Genomic DNA, 16998 nt, shown 5'->3' with positions numbered 1-16998 from the left:
CCATTTCATGTATGCACGACGAGATATAATAATGATAATCTAGCGTTGATTTCAGGATGATTAGATAATCAGCCGAAAAAATTACAATTGGATTACACTAAAATGCCTTTTTCTCGTATTTTTCCTGGAATTACTCAAAAGCACCCAAACCATACTCTATTCAAAACGGTATAAAACGGAAATGTACGGATGAAAAAACGATCTGTTTTGGGCATGTTGACTGGAAGCAACTCACTGACAGCCGACGGCGTTATTAGACCCATAGATATAATATAGATATATATTTAAGCACTCGCAAATGTCGCAGTCTAAAACTATATCCATTTAATAAAGACCTGGCGATGAAGGGGGATCAGCGCCCCCTGCTGCTGCCTGGCGGTCAATGTGTTAAGGGAAAGCTTCACTGTCCCTCTAGGTAGGTTATTTCTTCTTTAAGCAGAGCTACTTAATTATGGCGCTGGTGAAGTTGGATCTGCAATGCTAAGCTACTTTTGCTTAGCAATTTGAACTGCCGCTTCGAAATACGGAATCCCCTGCCTTATCGGAGACAGAAATGTATAGAAGGCCTTGTTCATGGGACCAGAGCCGCATTCATTTACTCTTAAGTTGGGTTAGGGTTTAAGCAATTAAAAGAAATGCCTGCGGACCAACAATTTGGATAGGAAAGGGCTTTAATTAGGCTAATAATTGTTTTGTTGATGCTTGTGATTATGAGAAAGCATGGGGCTGCTGACGGGGCATGGCAAGCCCACACTATAACGGAGGATGCTGATAACATAACAATTCTATTTTACTTTGGATTCCTTTAACATTATTATGTTTAAGTGGCAGCCCTAATATAGCCTACTGGGCATTTCGAAAAGGTCAGACATTGTGGATAAAGCCAGCTTACTGAATCTGAGAAGCAACTGGAAATGAGAAAAAGGAGGAAAAAAGGGAGAGCAGATACCTTCGCCTTTCAGCATAGAATTATACGACTTCAGAAGACATGACGCAGTTTACTAGTGGGTCCTTCAATGTGGCCCAGGACACATTTTGCGTACACACTGCTAACAGAATGTGGCCACATGCGGCCCAGACCACCTCGGAATGGAAGGATCTCAAAGCGTCTTGGTGTGCGAGTTCACACCTGTACTTAGAGCTGGCCACTTGTGATCGGAGCTGAACAGGGCCTATTTTAGGCAGGTGAGACAAGTTGAGAACTGTAGACAGACAGAGAGAGACAGACAGAGGGAGGGAGTTGTTTAATTTGATAGTAATCCTTTGTAGTTGACTGTCTGTTAAAGTCAGTCGGTCACACTGCAATGCCCGATTCATCACCAACAACCAACTTTTCAGATAAAAGTAATAACGCATGGAGGGTGGGATAAGAGACAGAGAGAGATACGGAGAGTGAGATGTGGAGATCAGTGTCTGAAGGTGCCAGAAGACCTCACACAGACATCACAGTGAGATAACTGATGATAGGCCAGATAGCCTCTCTCTCTCTCTCTCTCTCTCTCTCTCTCTCTCTCTCTCTCTCTCTCTCTCTCTCTCTCTCTCTCTCTCTCTCTCTCTCTCTCTCTCTCGTCTTTGTCTCTCTCTATCTCTTAGCCCACCCCTCTCATCTTTGTCTCTTACTATTCCTCCCTCCATCCCCCCCTCTCTATCTCTCTCTCATCTTTGTCTCTCTCTGTCTCTTAGCCCACCCCTCTCATCTTTGTCTCTTACTATTCCTCCCTCCATCCCCCCCTCTCTATCTCTCTCTCTCTCTCTCTCTCATCTTTGTCTCTCTCTGTCTCTTAGCCCACCCCTCTCATCTTTGTCTCTTACTATTCCTCCCTCCATCCCTATCTCTCTCCCTCCCCTCTCTCCTTCTCTATTGTTCTCTCCCCCTTCCTCTCAATCACAGTCTTTTTTTTTTTTTTAATTTTTTTTATTATTGCAAAACAAAACTTATTAAAAGTCAGTACTCAACACACAATGTATAATGAAACTTTCAGTAAAGGTGGTTAAAATATATGCAAGTACAGAAACAGGATAAAACAAAAATAGTCAATAATAACATTTTAACCGTATACCGTGTATATCCAGCGAAGTTACAATTATATAAATGTTAGTATATAATATACCCCTAATACCTATTTTCTAAAACCCTACACACATATGCTCCAGCTCAAATCCCCCCCTCCCGGACCCCCTCTTGGATAGTACCTCCATTATCCCTCACTCCTAACCAGACATCACCATTATAGGCTAGCTTTTATTCTCTCCACCACTTCTAACCACATTAACATTTTGGATTCATTGAGCCCCAGAATTCTTGCTGTTGATATTTCTTGATATATCACATCAAGATATGTAAGAAACCACACTTTCCGGCACATTTTTTCCGGTTGAAACCAACGTGATGCAATCAGTTTTTTAGCTACTGTGATACCCGATAAAACCAATCTTTTTAGTTGTGGGTTCACTGCAAACTCAAAAACATCATTCAATAGCAATACCGCGGGGTGTACAGGTATATTCCAAAATACGAGTATTGATAATTGTTGGGACACATCTTTCCAGAATGCCTTAACTGGTGGGCAGTCCCAATACATGTGCATAAATGTTCCTTCGTCCCCATTTGTACATTGGGAGCATTTGGAGTCTTGTATAAGCCCCATTTTGCACAGCCTTATAGGAGTCAAGTATGTCCTGTGAATATAGTTCAGATTGATTTGTTGATGATCCGGGTTCCTTGATGTAAGTCGGACATTTGCCCAGGCTCCTTGCCAATCAAAGTCATTTTCCAGGTCTGGTATATCCCTCCTCCAGACATTGTCTAGTTGAAGGGTTTCGTACGAGGACGTTAGTAATTGATAATAAAAACCTGATACAAAACCTCCCAATGTATCTCTTTCATAGAAAAATTTGTGGTATCTGTGGTGTTCAATTGGTATGTGTAATGGAACACCGTGAGATCTCATACAAAGTCGTAACTGTATGTAAAAAAGCCATGTGGACTCGGTGAGGTTAAACTTTATGCATATTTCGACATAACTACAGAGGCCCTTGTTATTAAAAATATCCCCTAATGAGTGTATGCCTCTTTCTTCCCATACAGGGAATCTTATAGGTCGTTTTCCCATTAAGAGAGCATTGTTATTGAATATGGGAGTGTGATTATGCCATACTTGATTGTTAGGAAATTTCCTTTGTGTTTCCCGCCATGTCCTGATTGCATGGGTTATTATTGGGCCAAATTCTCGCTCACAATGCTTGATTGAAAGTTTAGTGTATGCTATGTCTTTCAATCTCTGTGGGGCTACTATGTTTTCTTCTAATTTTCTCCAAGATACCAAAGCCTCGGGGTCAAACCATATCTTCTTCAATGGTCTTAATGTGAAGGCATTAAAATATTGTAAAAAATCTGGGACTGCCATGCCACCGTCTGCTTTACTTCTCTGTGCGGTGGATCTTTTTATGCGAGGTGGTTTGTTATTCCAAATAAATTTGTATGTGGAGGTTTGTAATCTTTTCCAGTAGCCCTCTGGAGGAGGTAACGGAAGCATTGAGCTGAAGAAATTGATTCTTGGTAATACATCCATCTTAACTATTGATACCCTTGCCTGTACTGAGTTTTTAAGTTTTGCCCACCTGTCCAGGTCGTCCTTGATTTTGTTCTGTATTTTTGTGTAATTGTGCTTCACCGTTTGTCTTATGGTGGGGAATATTTCCACTCCCAAGCATCTGAAATGTTTTACCATCGGTATCGCACCTGGGAGGGTTATATCTTTTTTTGCAGGGGTGTTAAGTGGAAGGAAAGCCGACTTCGGCCAATTTATCTTAAATCCCGATAAATCACCAAAGTTCTCAATCAACTTGAGCAGATGAGGCAATGTGGTGTTGGGGTTTTGCATGAACAATATTACGTCGTCCGCATATAAACTAATTTTTTGTTGTGTGCCCTTGATTACGATTGGTTCTATGGATTGGGATTGTCTTATATATTGTGCTAAAGGCTCTAATGATAAATTGAATAGTCCGGGACTAAGAGGGCAACCCTGTCTGGCAGAGCGTGATACCGGAAAGATTTTGGAGATGATTGTGCCTGTTGTAATCATGGCCGATGGGTCCTTGTATAGTACTTTAATCATATCAATGAAACCTTTTCCTAACCCCATCCTTTCCAATACTGCCCATAGAAACGACCATTCCAACCTGTCAAATGCTTTCATAGCATCCAGGGATAGTATCGCCTTAGGTGTGATGTCCTCTTTGTCTGTATCTAGTACGTGCAGTATTCGCCTTATGTTATCATTGATCAGGCGACCTTTTATGAAGCCTGTTTGGTCCGTATGAACTAAAGACGTCATATGCTTTTGCAATCTGATGGCTAATATCTTAGAGTACAGTTTGACATCGGTTCCGAGGAGGCTTAAAGGACGGTAACTACCGCATTCAGTGGGGTCTTTGTCTTTTTTGTGAAGAACTGAAATGAGTGCGGTATTTTGGTGTTCAATGAAGCTTCCCTCTTTGACTGAGTATAAGATCATATTTAGTAATAAGGGTCCAAATATGTCCCAGCAAGAAATGTACATTTCTGATGGGATACCGTCAATTCCCGGAGCTTTGCCGTTTTTCATTCCGGATATGGCCTTCTTGAGTTCTTCTAATGTGATCGGTACTTCTAACTGTTTAGCTTCTTCATCCGTAAGTTTAGGGAGAGTAATTTGATTAAGATATGTGTCTAATTTGTCTTGATCAAAGGTCGTTTCTGAGTTATATAAATCGGAGTAGAATTCTTTGAATGTATCGTTTATTATTTTGGGTTCTGTTACTAGAGCTTGTTGTTTCCTAATGGCAGTTATATCTGCAAATTTTGCATTAATTCTTAGTCGCATGGCTAATAGGTGACTAGGTTTAGAACCTTGGAAGTACTGCTGTTGTCTAGTGCTGCGTATTTGCAATTCCGATTTTTGTCTGTACATTGCTTTGATCTCGGTCTTTAGAATGTTAACTTGGTTATCTAGTCTAGTAGAGTTGTTGTATTTTAAAGAATTAAAAAGCGTTGAGTAAAGCGTTTCCATTTCAGACAGTTTTGTGTTTTGATTTTTGCGCAATATGGAGGTAAATCTATCCGAGAAATCCTTGATCATATTCTTTACCGACATCCATAATATTCTGGGATCTTGCACCGAGTTAGCATTATCTTGTAGGAATACTGTGAGAGCTTCTTTAATTTGTGTAATGAATTCCTTGTTGTTAAGCAGCATCGAATTAAAACGCCATCTTGGGGCCCGGGTAGATAGTGTACCAAATGTTGCTTTCAGGATTAAGTAGCAGTGATCTGATAGCGCATTGGGTGTCATTTCCACTTCGTATTTATCAAATATTCTCGGGGATGCAAAGACGTAATCAATTCTGGATAGTGTGTTGTGTCTCGCCGAACGACACGAGTACTTGCGGGTCATGGGGTTAAGTGAACGCCATAAATCAGTTACTCCTGTTGATTTCGACCAATCTTTTAATGCTTTAGATGAATTCTTTTGTTCGCTGGAGAAGGAGAGGTAAGTTTTGTCCATCCTTGGGTTCCAAATGGCATTAAAATCCGCACCTATTATATATGAGTACTCGGGATGGTTTAACATTTCTCCTGTTAGTGAAGTGAAGAAACCCACTTCGTACAAATTCGGGGCATATACCGCTGCCAATGCAATTTTCCTGTTATTGTGTATAATCCTAGCTATAGTTATGCGCCCCTCAGCATCCGACCATACCCCTTTCAATTCGATATTTAATTTGCGTCTGACGACTATGGCTACCCCTCTAGTTCTCGTAGCAAAAGAAGAGTGACCAATATTATGGTATATGTTATCCGCTAACGTATTTATGTCTCCCTCTAAAATGTGCGTTTCGCTTAATAGTGCCACGTCCACATGTTCTTTTTTCATCAGTGTAAGCACGCTTTTGCGCTTGTGTTGTTTGTTTATCCCACCGGTGTTCCATACCATTATATTCAAACTAGCCATAGTCTATGCATGTTTTCGTGTAGTTTTTGGTAATGTTTCTGGAGTATGAAGCTACAATAGATGCACATCCAATTAATGAGGTCCCGTTGAGAGCTGAGCTTAAAAACATATATATATACAAATAAAAATCCCCTATTTTCCCCTCTCCCAGAAAGTCGAACATGCCTGTGTTCCAAGAACACATCCTCCGCGATTGACTTTCTCCCATGGTCCACCGGATTGCCCAACCTGAGCATTGTAATCCTAATTTTCCTATGCTCATTGCCATAGGATCTAACATTTCCATTCTATTGCAATAGAATGTCGCTTTTGGTCTTGCACCTTCCCTTACTGTAATGAAGTATTGTGATAAATAACCTAAAGATAAAAATAAAAAATAAAATAAAAAGAGAATAAACCTTTATCGACATATTCCTTTGAACCCTCCACCAACGTGTGGGGGAAAAAAAGGAAAAGATTGTAGATCAATATTGACACCTTAATGTGAAGAACATTGGAAAAGAATAATGTAAGTTACAATATATTTAAAAAATATATAGTAATATTGACACCTTAATGTGAAGAACATTGGAAAAGAACAATGTAAGTTAAATTTAATCAACGTGGAGAAGCCACTAGAACCGATTTAACTGATTAGATAGGATAGAAAAGCAGCGCCTTTTAGCGCTTCAATGTGCCTTTAATGGAGTGATTACTTAAATTGTTAGAATAACCTTGCTGTGCTCATACGTTTATGTGTGGATAATTTTAAAGTATTATTAAGGACTGATTGCACTTCATTTAATTTATTATCTGCTATGTGTATGCACACCGAATGTTATTGTTAGAGTTGTATGCTTCGTTGTCATGGTGCCTTATATTCTAGAAGGTTGTAGAATATACTAGTGCCTAGACTATTTTACATTCCAGAATGATCTAAGAGACCCAGGGCATTTGAGCGATAAACCCAGAATATTCCAGATAGATCTTTTTGCATTGATATTTATTTGTCCCCTCAGAGACCAGAGACTGAAATTATAATGTATTATGAATCGTATTATACACAGTACCCTTTGTTATAGACGACTTGCATATCGTTTGCTACTTTGATAAACACAACAATGTCATTCCAACACTGGTGGAATGACCTCATTGATGAACACAATAAAGTCATTCCAACACTGGTATATATTTAGAGAGAGGCTTAACTGATTCCGGCATTTCCGTCATGCTTTGGGTTATTTGCTGCATTTTGAATCAGGAAATCCTCAGCATCAAAGGGTGTAAATGGACCTGACCTGCGGCCGTTATTGTCCAAGAATGATAACAGCGCCGGATATGCTAGCCTTGGCTTGTGGCCGGCTATGTACAGCTTTTGCATCACAACTTTGTATGGTTGACGTCGGATGATGGCCTCTCTGCTCAAATCTTCGTAGATAAATATTGGTTTATCACCATACTTCAGCTTCCCACGTTGGTTGCGAGCATATTTGATGATTTCATCCCTTGTTGTAGTTTTCCGCAGAGTGACAATGATGACTCTCGGCCCGTTGATATTTTGCCCCTGGGAACCAATTCTGTAAACTTGTTCCACTTCTGGCACTTTGTTTGGATCGGAGTTTTCCAAAATCGTTGATAACTCTTTTGGAAAGTTGATGTCATCGCAGTTCACTGATTCATCAAGCCCCACAATGCGGATGTTATTCCGCCTGTGGTAACGATGGGTTTCTAGTTGCCTCTCCATCACTTCGTTTTTAAGCAATTTTATTTCCCTCCGGTATTCATCTTTCACTTTTTCCATCTCTTCTCCCATCTCTGTCATGATACCTTCGTTCGCCTTGACTGCTTTTGTGTTTTCTGTCACCGAAATCTCCACTGTCGTGATTCGCTTTGACTGTGCATCGATCGCTTTCTTGACTTCTTCTAATTTCTCATCGATGCGATCGAATTTAGCCTCGATGCGATCGAATTTAGCCTCGACGTTTGCCTCGAGCGCCTTGATGTGTGTAATCTGCAGGTTAGACTGTTCTACCATCTGTTCTTTCATCAGGTTAGACTGTTCTAACTGTTCTTTCATCAGGTTAGACTGTTCTACCATCAGGTTAGACAGTGTGTTGAAATCGGGTGGATTTCTGCTTTCTTCAGTTGACGGCATATGGTAGATAGATGCAGTGACGTTGGAATCCATAAATCTGGCTGCTCTCCCTTTCACGGAGCTTGAATCTGTACCTTCTTTTATGTTGGTCTCTATTGACTCTCTTTCGGGGACCGTAATCGATGATCCCGGTAAGTTGTCTTCTTCCTTCTCCTCCTCGGAGCTTGTCGCCGTCGGCTCAGAACCAGCGACGGTTAGGACGCGTCTTTCTCGTTTTTTTACGTCCTGCGCCGTTGAAGTTGCCGTAGTTATTTTCTCTGCCTTCTTTCCACCTTTAACCATATTGTCTTTTGATATGGTTAGTAGAGGGTCTTAACAATACATACGATGTGGTCTATTCTCTTTCTTTACTGTCCAAATAATGTTTTTAAACGAAATTAGCGTTAGTGGGAGCGGAGCAATTGCAAAATGCGTGTGCTACATGTTGTAGCGTAACCGGAAATCTTGGCACTAAGATTTCAATGTTTCTCTTTCGCTTCATCCCTCTCTTTCTCTCTCTCTCTCTCTCTCTCTCTCTCTATCTCTCTATCTCTCCCTCTCTTAAGCAGGCTGTGACCTACTGATAACCTGATGAGATCTGGTCTCTGCTATCTCTTATTGCTGTGGTCTCCCCCCCGCGCTCTCTCCATTTCTCTCTCTCTCTCTCTCTCTCTCTCTCTCTCTCTCTCTCTCTCTCTCTCTCTCTCTCTCTCTCTCTCTTTCTCTCATATTTGTCTGTCTCTTAGCCCACCCCTCTCATCTTTGTCTCTTACTATTCCTCCCTCCATCCCCCCTCTCTATCTCTCTCTCTCTCTCTCATCTTTGTCTCTCTCTGTCTCTTAGCCCACCCCTCTCATCTTTGTCTCTTACTATTCCTCCCTCCATCCCTCTCTCTCTCCCTCCCCTCTCTCCTCTATTGTTCTCTCCCCCTTCCTCTCAATCACAGTCTTTATTGGCACTAAGATTTCAATGTTTCTCTTTCGCTTCATCCCTCTCTCTCTCTCTCTCTCTCTCTCTCTCTCTCTCTCTCTCTCTCTCTCTCTCTCTCTCTCTTTCTCCCTCTCTTAAGCAGACTGTGACCTACTGATAACCTGATGAGATCTGGTCTCTGCTATCTCTTATTGCTGTGGTCTCCCCCCCGCGCTCTCTCCATTTCTCTCTCTCTCTCTCTGTCTCTCTCTCTCTCTCTCTCTCTCTCTCGCTCTCTCGCTCTCTCGCTCTCTCGCTCTCTCTCTCTCTCTCTCTCTCTCTCTCTCTCTCTCTCTCTCTCTCTCTCTTCTCCCTCTCTTAAGCAGACTGTGACCTACTGATAACCTGATGAGATCTGGTCTCTGCTATCTCTTATTGCTGTGGTCTCCCCCCCGCGCTCTCTCCATTTCTCTCTCTCTCTCTCTGTCTCTCTGTCTCTCTCTCTCTCTCTCTCTCTCTCTCTCTCTCGCTCTCTCTCTCTCTCTCTCTCTCTCTCTCTCTCTCTCTCTCTCTCTCTCTCTCTCTCTCTCTCTCTCTCTCTCTCTCTCTCTCTCTCTCTCTTGCTGTCCCTGTCAGAAGCTGAGTGTGACCTGCAGATAACCCTCTGATATGAATCTCTCCGTGGCTTGCTGCCATTTGTTATGTGCATGGTTAGGTTAGCAACCTTAGCTGCTCAGGGATGCAATGTGAACTGTAGTGCCGTCGGCCACTTGCTAAAAATAATAGATTTACTTATTTAGTTAATTATGGGGCCTTAATGAAATACTGTATGAAAAATGACACATGTAGGTAGATCAAGGCATTATGGTTTCATTGGCTGAAACACGTCAGCGTCTCATCTATGGATAAGTAAGTCTAACCTAAGTCTGTACCCTCTTTCTCTACCTACCCTTCTCTATCTCTACCTACCATTCTCTCTGTCTGATTCTCTCTCAACCTACCATTCTCTCTTTCTGACTCTAGCTACCCTTCTCTCTCTACCTACTGTACCATTCTCTCTGTCTGATTCTCTCTCTACCTACCATTCTCTCTCCCTCTACTTACCATTCAATCACATCTCTCTCAATCACATCTTCAAGATTGGGGTGCCCCCCCCCCCCCCCCCACCCCCAATTCTTTCCTCTCAGTTAATCAATGCAGATAAAAATAAGTGTGTATGTATGTGTACTGTCGTGAGTTTGTGAGTCACGTTGGTCTCATTTCAGCCTCCGTTATACGTTATTTGTCCCGTATGTCGTTTCATATCTGTGTGTCTCACATGTGCGCGCCGTGCAGTTTGTTTACGTTGGTAACACAGGTCCCTAAGGAATTTAGGTTCGAGGTTGAAGAAAGTGCACATTTAGGTTGAAATAATGGCCCTAATGTCAAAGTGTTTCAATATAAGCGTCTTGTATCATTCTTAAGATACCACAGTTATGTTGTGGATGTAAATTAACGTGTGCTTGCTTATGTAGAAACAATGCAAGATAATGAGACCTTTTCATTATAACGTCTTGCAATTATGGTTATGACTAAGATATCAAGTATTTACTCCGGAAAATCTTTATGTATGGTGATAACGAGTATATTGTTAACTTAGCTCCGCTCCCCCCCTTCCCCCGTCATATACCGTATGTGATGTCAGAAAGGTATGAAGGTATGAAAAAAACGATACCGCCCAAGTCTAGTGTAGACTACCACATGCTGCCCTACTGTCGGTCTGGGGAGCGTGTAGACTACCACATGCTGCCCTACTGTCGGTCTGGGGAGGGTGTAGACTACCACATGCTGCCCTACTGTCGGTCTGGGGAGGGTTTAGACTACCACATGCTGCCCTACTGTCTGTCTGGGGAGGGTGTAGACTACCACATGCTGCCCTACTGTCTGTCTGGGGAGGGTGTAGAGACTACCAAGTACCACATACTGCCCTACTGTCTGTCTGGGGAGGGTGTAGTCTACCACATGCTGCCCTACTGTCTGTCTGGGGAGGGTGTAGACTACCACATGCTGCCCTACTGTCGGTCTGGGGAGGGTGTAGACTACCACATGCTGCCCTACTGTCTGTCTGGGGAGGGTGTAGACTACCACATGCTGCCCTACTGTCTGTCTGGGGAGGGTGTAGACTACCACATGCTGCCCTACTGTCTGTCTGGGGAGGGTGTAGACTACCACATGCTGCCCTATTGTCGGTCTGGGGAGGGTGTAGACTACCACATGCTGCCCTACTGTCGGTCTGTGGAGGGTGTAGACTACCACATGCTGCCCTACTGTCAGTCTGGGGAGGGTGTAGACTACCACATGCTGCCCTACTGTCGGGAGGGTGTAGACTACCACATGCTGCCCTACTGTCGGTCTGGGGAGGGTGTAGAGACTACCACATGCTGCCCTACTGTCGGTCTGGGGAGGGTTTAGACTACCACATGCTGCCCTACTGTCTGTCTGGGGAGGGTGTAGACTACCACATGCTGCCCTACTGTCTGTCTGGGGAGGGTGTAGACTACCACATGCTGCCCTACTGTCGGTCTGGGGAGGGTGTAGACTACCACATGCTGCCCTACTGTCTGTCTGGGGAGGGTGTAGACTACCACATGCTGCCCTACTGTCTGTCTGGGGAGGGTGTAGACTACCACATGCTGCCCTACTGTCTGTCTGGGGAGGGTGTAGACTACCACATGCTGCCCTACTGTCGATCTGGGGAGGGTGTAGACTACCACATGCTGCCCTACTGTCAGTCTGGGGAGGGTGTAGTCTACCACATGCTGCCCTACTGTCGGTCTGGGGAGGGTGTAGACTACCACATGCTGCCCTACTGTCTGTCTGGGGAGGGTGTAGACTACCACATGCTGCCCTACTGTCGGTCTGGGGAGGGTGTAGACTACCACATGCTGCCCTACTGTCGGTCTGGGGAGGGTGTAGATTACCACATGCTGCCCTACTGTCGGTCTGGGGAGGGTGTAGACTACCACATGCTGCCCTACTGTCTGGGGAGGATGTAGACTACCACATGATGCCCTACTGTCGGTCTGGGGATGGTGTAGACTACCACATGCTGCCCTACTGTCGGTCTGGGGAGGGTGTAGATTACCACATGCTGCCCTAGGGTGTAGAGGGTGTAGATTACCACATGCTGCCCTAGGGTGTAGAGGGTGTAGACTACCACATGCTGCCCTAGGGTGTAGAGGGTGTAGACTACCACATGCTGCCCTACTGTCGGTCTGGGGAGGGTTTAGACTACCACATGCTGCCCTACTGTCGGTCTGGGGAGGGTTTAGACTACCACATGCTGCCCTACTGTCGGTCTGGGGAGGATGTAGACTACTATGTGAAGTCACCAGCCGCTTCATTTCACCTGACAGCTAGGAGTTTCACTGGGAGAGTGTAAGGTTCATGCCATCTCCCCCAGATTCCCTCCCTGAACAGTAGGAATCTACACTGTTTTTATTACTTTATGTTGATGCTGCTGCTAGTCTGAGGAGCCAAGAACAAAATAAGTTCACTCCTCTATGCTGTAAGGGAAGATGTGACAATAAAGTCTGTTGCAACGACCAGGACTCCTACCTAGGGCTGTCTCACGATGCGTCGCCCTAGTCCACGAGAACATTTAGTCGATTTGCATTTCATGAGCGACACATCGTATTGTTAATTAATGTGCCTTTTGCGGTGGAAATGGCAGACGTTCAAAGTCATAACATGCGCAACGTGTAATCTAACTAATACGCAGTGAATCACGTTCAAAACATAAATAACTTATCTTAAACCACTATTCGTGACAGCCCTACTCATACGACCCCGCTGGCTTCCCACCAGCGAACACTGCTGCCACTTGTCTTCGTAGATACCTCTGACCAAACCACTCTCTCTCTCGTTCTCTCTATCTCTCTTTTTCTCCTTCCCTCTCTCTCACCTTCCTTCTCTCTCTGTATCTCTCTCTCTCTCTCTCTCTCTCTCTCTCTCTCTCTCTCTCTCTCTCTCTCTCTCTCAGCTGAACAGAACATGTCTCAGTCTGACCTCAATAATAGTAAAATAGCTGAGTTTACTTTTCTACCACCGGGAGGTCCCTTATGTGTTCTGTTCTACTTTTAACTGGAGATACACTGTTTGTGGTAACACACACAAGCACACAAGCATGTGTGTGTGAGAAAGCCTCTACTTTTCTGTATAACTACAATACTCTCTCTCTCTCTCTCTCTCACCCTCTTTCACTCAATATCACCCTCTTCCTCCCCCTCTCCCTCTCTCTCTCACTCACCCTCTCTTTCTCAGTACTATACACTACTGTATGCTCTCTCTCACTAATATACACTATTCTCTCTCACTACTATACAATATTCTCTCTCACTAATATACACTATTCTCTCTCACTACTATATACAATATTCTCTCTCAGTACTATACACTATTATCTCTCTTTCTCAGTACTAGACACTATTATCTCTCTTTCTCAGTACTATACACTATTATCTCTCTTTCTCAGTACTAGACACTATTATCTCTCTTTCTCAATACTATACAATATTTTCTCTCTTTCTCAGTACTAGACACTATTATCTCTCTTTCTCAGTACTATACACTTATCTCTCTTTCTCAGTACTATATACACTATTATCTCTTTCTCAGTACTATACACTATTATCTCTCTTTCTCAGTACTATACACTATTATCTCTTTCTCAGTACTATACACTATTATCTCTTTCTTTCTCAGTACTATACACTATTATCTCTTTCTCAGTACTATACACTATTATCTCTCTTTCTCAGTACTATACACTATTATCTCTTTCTCAGTACTATACACTATTATCTCTCTTTCTCAGTACTATACACTATTATCTCTCTTTCTCAGTACTATACACTATTATCTCTCTTTCTCAGTACTATACACTATTATCTCTTTCTCAGTACTATAGAATAGAATAGAATAGAATAGAATAGAATAGAATAGATCTTTATTTGTCATTGTTGGTACAACGAAATTTGTTAGGAACATCACCACTGGCATACAACATAAGATATAACATGTGCAAAATAATAATGTCAATAATAATAGTAATATAGTAATAAAGTAATAGAGTATCAATGTCCCAATGTCCCAATATATAACATACCATCATTGTCCCAAGTGCATCTAGTGCTTGTGCAAATAAATTAATAAATATAAATATTTCAGTCCAGTGAGTTGATGGAAGGAGGGGGGGGGGGGGGCGTTGACTTGCAAGGGATGAAGTATTGTATAGTGCAGCAATGCAAGTCCGGTTCACAGTTATTGTTGTAATGTGGGAGTGGGAGTTATGTCACCGGGGGTGGGATGCGGGGGGGGGCAAGTTGATGTTCGTTGTTGAGCAGCCTGACAGCCCGTGGGTAGAGGCTGTTGGTCAGTCTGCTGGTTCCGGACTGGATGGATCTGTACCTTCGACCAGAGGGCAGCAGTTGAAAGAGATGGTTTGCTGGGTGGTACTGGTCTAGTAAGATGTTATTTATACGCCGTAGGCAGCGGGAGGTAAAGACTGTGGAGATATCTGGGAGGCTAGCTCCAGTGATCCTCCTCGCAGCCTTGACCACTCTGTGGAGGGCCTCCTTCTCTGCCCTGGTGCAGCCAGTAAACCACACCAGTAGTCCGTACGTGAGTACACTCTCTACTGCGCAGTGGTAGAAGTTGGCCATCAGTCCCTGTGGGAGTTTAGCCCATTTAAGCTTCCTGAGATAGAAAAGGCGCTGCTGTGCTTTGCCCTATATACTATACACTATTATCTCTCTTTCTCAGTACTATACACTATTATCTCTCTTTCTCAGTACTATACACTATTATCTCTCTTTCTCAGTACTATACACTATTATCTCTTTCTCAGTACTATACACTATTATCTCTTTCTCAGTACTATACACTATTATCTCTTTCTCAGTACTATACACTATTATCTCTCTTTCTCAGTACTATACACTATTATCTCTTTCTCAGTACTATACACTATTATCTCTCTTTCTCAGTACTATACACTATTATATCTCTTTCTCAGTACTATACACTATTATCTCTCTTTCTCAGTACTATACACTATTATCTCTTTCTCAGTACTAGACACTATTATCTCTCTTTCTCAGTACTATACACTATTATCTCTTTCTCAGTACTATACACTATTATCTCTCTTTCTCAGTACTATACACTATTATCTCTCTTTCTCAGTACTATACACTATTATCTCTTTCTCAGTACTATACACTATTATCTCTCTTTCTCAGTACTATACACTATTATCTCTTTCTCAGTACTATACACTATTATCTCTCTTTCTCAGTACTATACACTATTATATCTCTTTCTCAGTACTATACACTATTATCTCTTTCTCAGTACTATACACTTATCTCTCTTTCTCAGTACTATACACTATTATCTCTTTCTCAGTACTATACACTATTATCTCTCTTTCTCAGTACTATACACTATTATCTCTTTCTCAGTACTATACACTATTATCTCTTTCTCAGTACTATACACTATTATATCTCTTTCTCAGTACTATACACTATTATCTCTTTCTCAGTACTATACACTATTATCTCTCTTTCTCAGTACTATACACTATTATCTCTTTCTCAGTACTATACACTATTATCTCTCTTTCTCAGTACTATACACTATTATCTCTTTATCAGTACTATACACTATTATCTCTTTCTCAGTACTATACACTATTATCTCTCTTTCTCAGTACTATACACTATTATCTCTCTTTCTCAGTACTATACACTATTATCTCTTTCTCAGTACTATACACTATTATCTCTCTTTCTCAGTACTATACACTATTATCTCTTTCTCAGTACTATACACTATTATCTCTCTTTCTCAGTACTATACACTATTATATCTCTTTCTCAGTACTATACACTATTATCTCTTTCTCAGTACTATACACTTATCTCTCTTTCTCAGTACTATACACTATTATCTCTTTCTCAGTACTATACACTATTATCTCTCTTTCTCAGTACTATACACTATTATCTCTTTCTCAGTACTATACACTATTATCTCTTTCTCAGTACTATACACTATTATATCTCTTTCTCAGTACTATACACTATTATCTCTTTCTCAGTACTATACACTATTATCTCTCTTTCTCAGTACTATACACTATTATCTCTTTCTCAGTACTATACACTATTATCTCTCTTTCTCAGTACTATACACTATTATCTCTTTATCAGTACTATACACTATTATCTCTTTCTCAGTACTATACACTATTATCTCTCTTTCTCAGTACTATACACTATTATCTCTCTTTCTCAGTACTATACACTATTATCTTTCTTTCTCAGTACTATACACTATTATCTCTTTCTCAGTACTATACACTATTATCTCTCTTTCTCAGTACTATACACTATTATCTCTCTTTCTCAGTACTATACACTATTATCTCTCTTTCTCAGTACTATACACTATTATCTTTCTTTCTCAGTACTATACACTATTATCTCTTTCTCAGTACTATACACTATTATCTCTTTCTCAGTACTATACACTATTATCTTTCTTTCTCAGTACTATACACTATTATCTCTCTTTCTCAGTACTATACACTATTATCTCTTTCTCAGTTGTAGCGGTGTCCACTTATAGTGCCTATAACATTTACCGTTGGGCGCCAGACAGGTCTAACCCCTGCCAATGAAGATAAAATTACCTTTTTGATTTGATTAATTAGGCCTATAGCTCCGGCATAAGACTGTACCACATAATAGACAAATAATATAATAATTTGATTAATAGTAGGCCTGGACTAATGGCCAAGCTAAATACTAGATTCGTTTTCTAACAAAGAAACACTCAGGAGTCATGCTCAATTCAGAGTCTAAATGTCCATGTATTGGAGTAAAGTCAAAATCATAAGCAAACATTTTAGAACACAAAACAATTCCTTTTCAG

The 16998-nt window shown here is 41.6% G+C and overlaps 1 protein-coding gene across 1 annotated transcript in view; it reads left to right on the top strand.

Annotated features, from left to right (window-relative positions):
• The window catches only part of ctnnbl1 (catenin, beta like 1), a 134825-nt gene that overhangs the window by 77347 nt on the left and 40480 nt on the right, over positions 1–16998 (top strand). The gene's annotated exons all lie outside the window — the stretch shown is intronic.

The sequence above is a fragment of the Notolepis coatsorum genome (genome assembly GCF_963971535.1).
Source record: "Notolepis coatsorum genome assembly, chromosome: 17".
NCBI classification, from domain to species: Eukaryota; Metazoa; Chordata; class Actinopteri; order Aulopiformes; family Paralepididae; genus Notolepis; species Notolepis coatsorum.
Note: the sequence above shows the minus strand (reverse complement) of the source record. Positions and strands in the feature narration are given on the sequence as shown.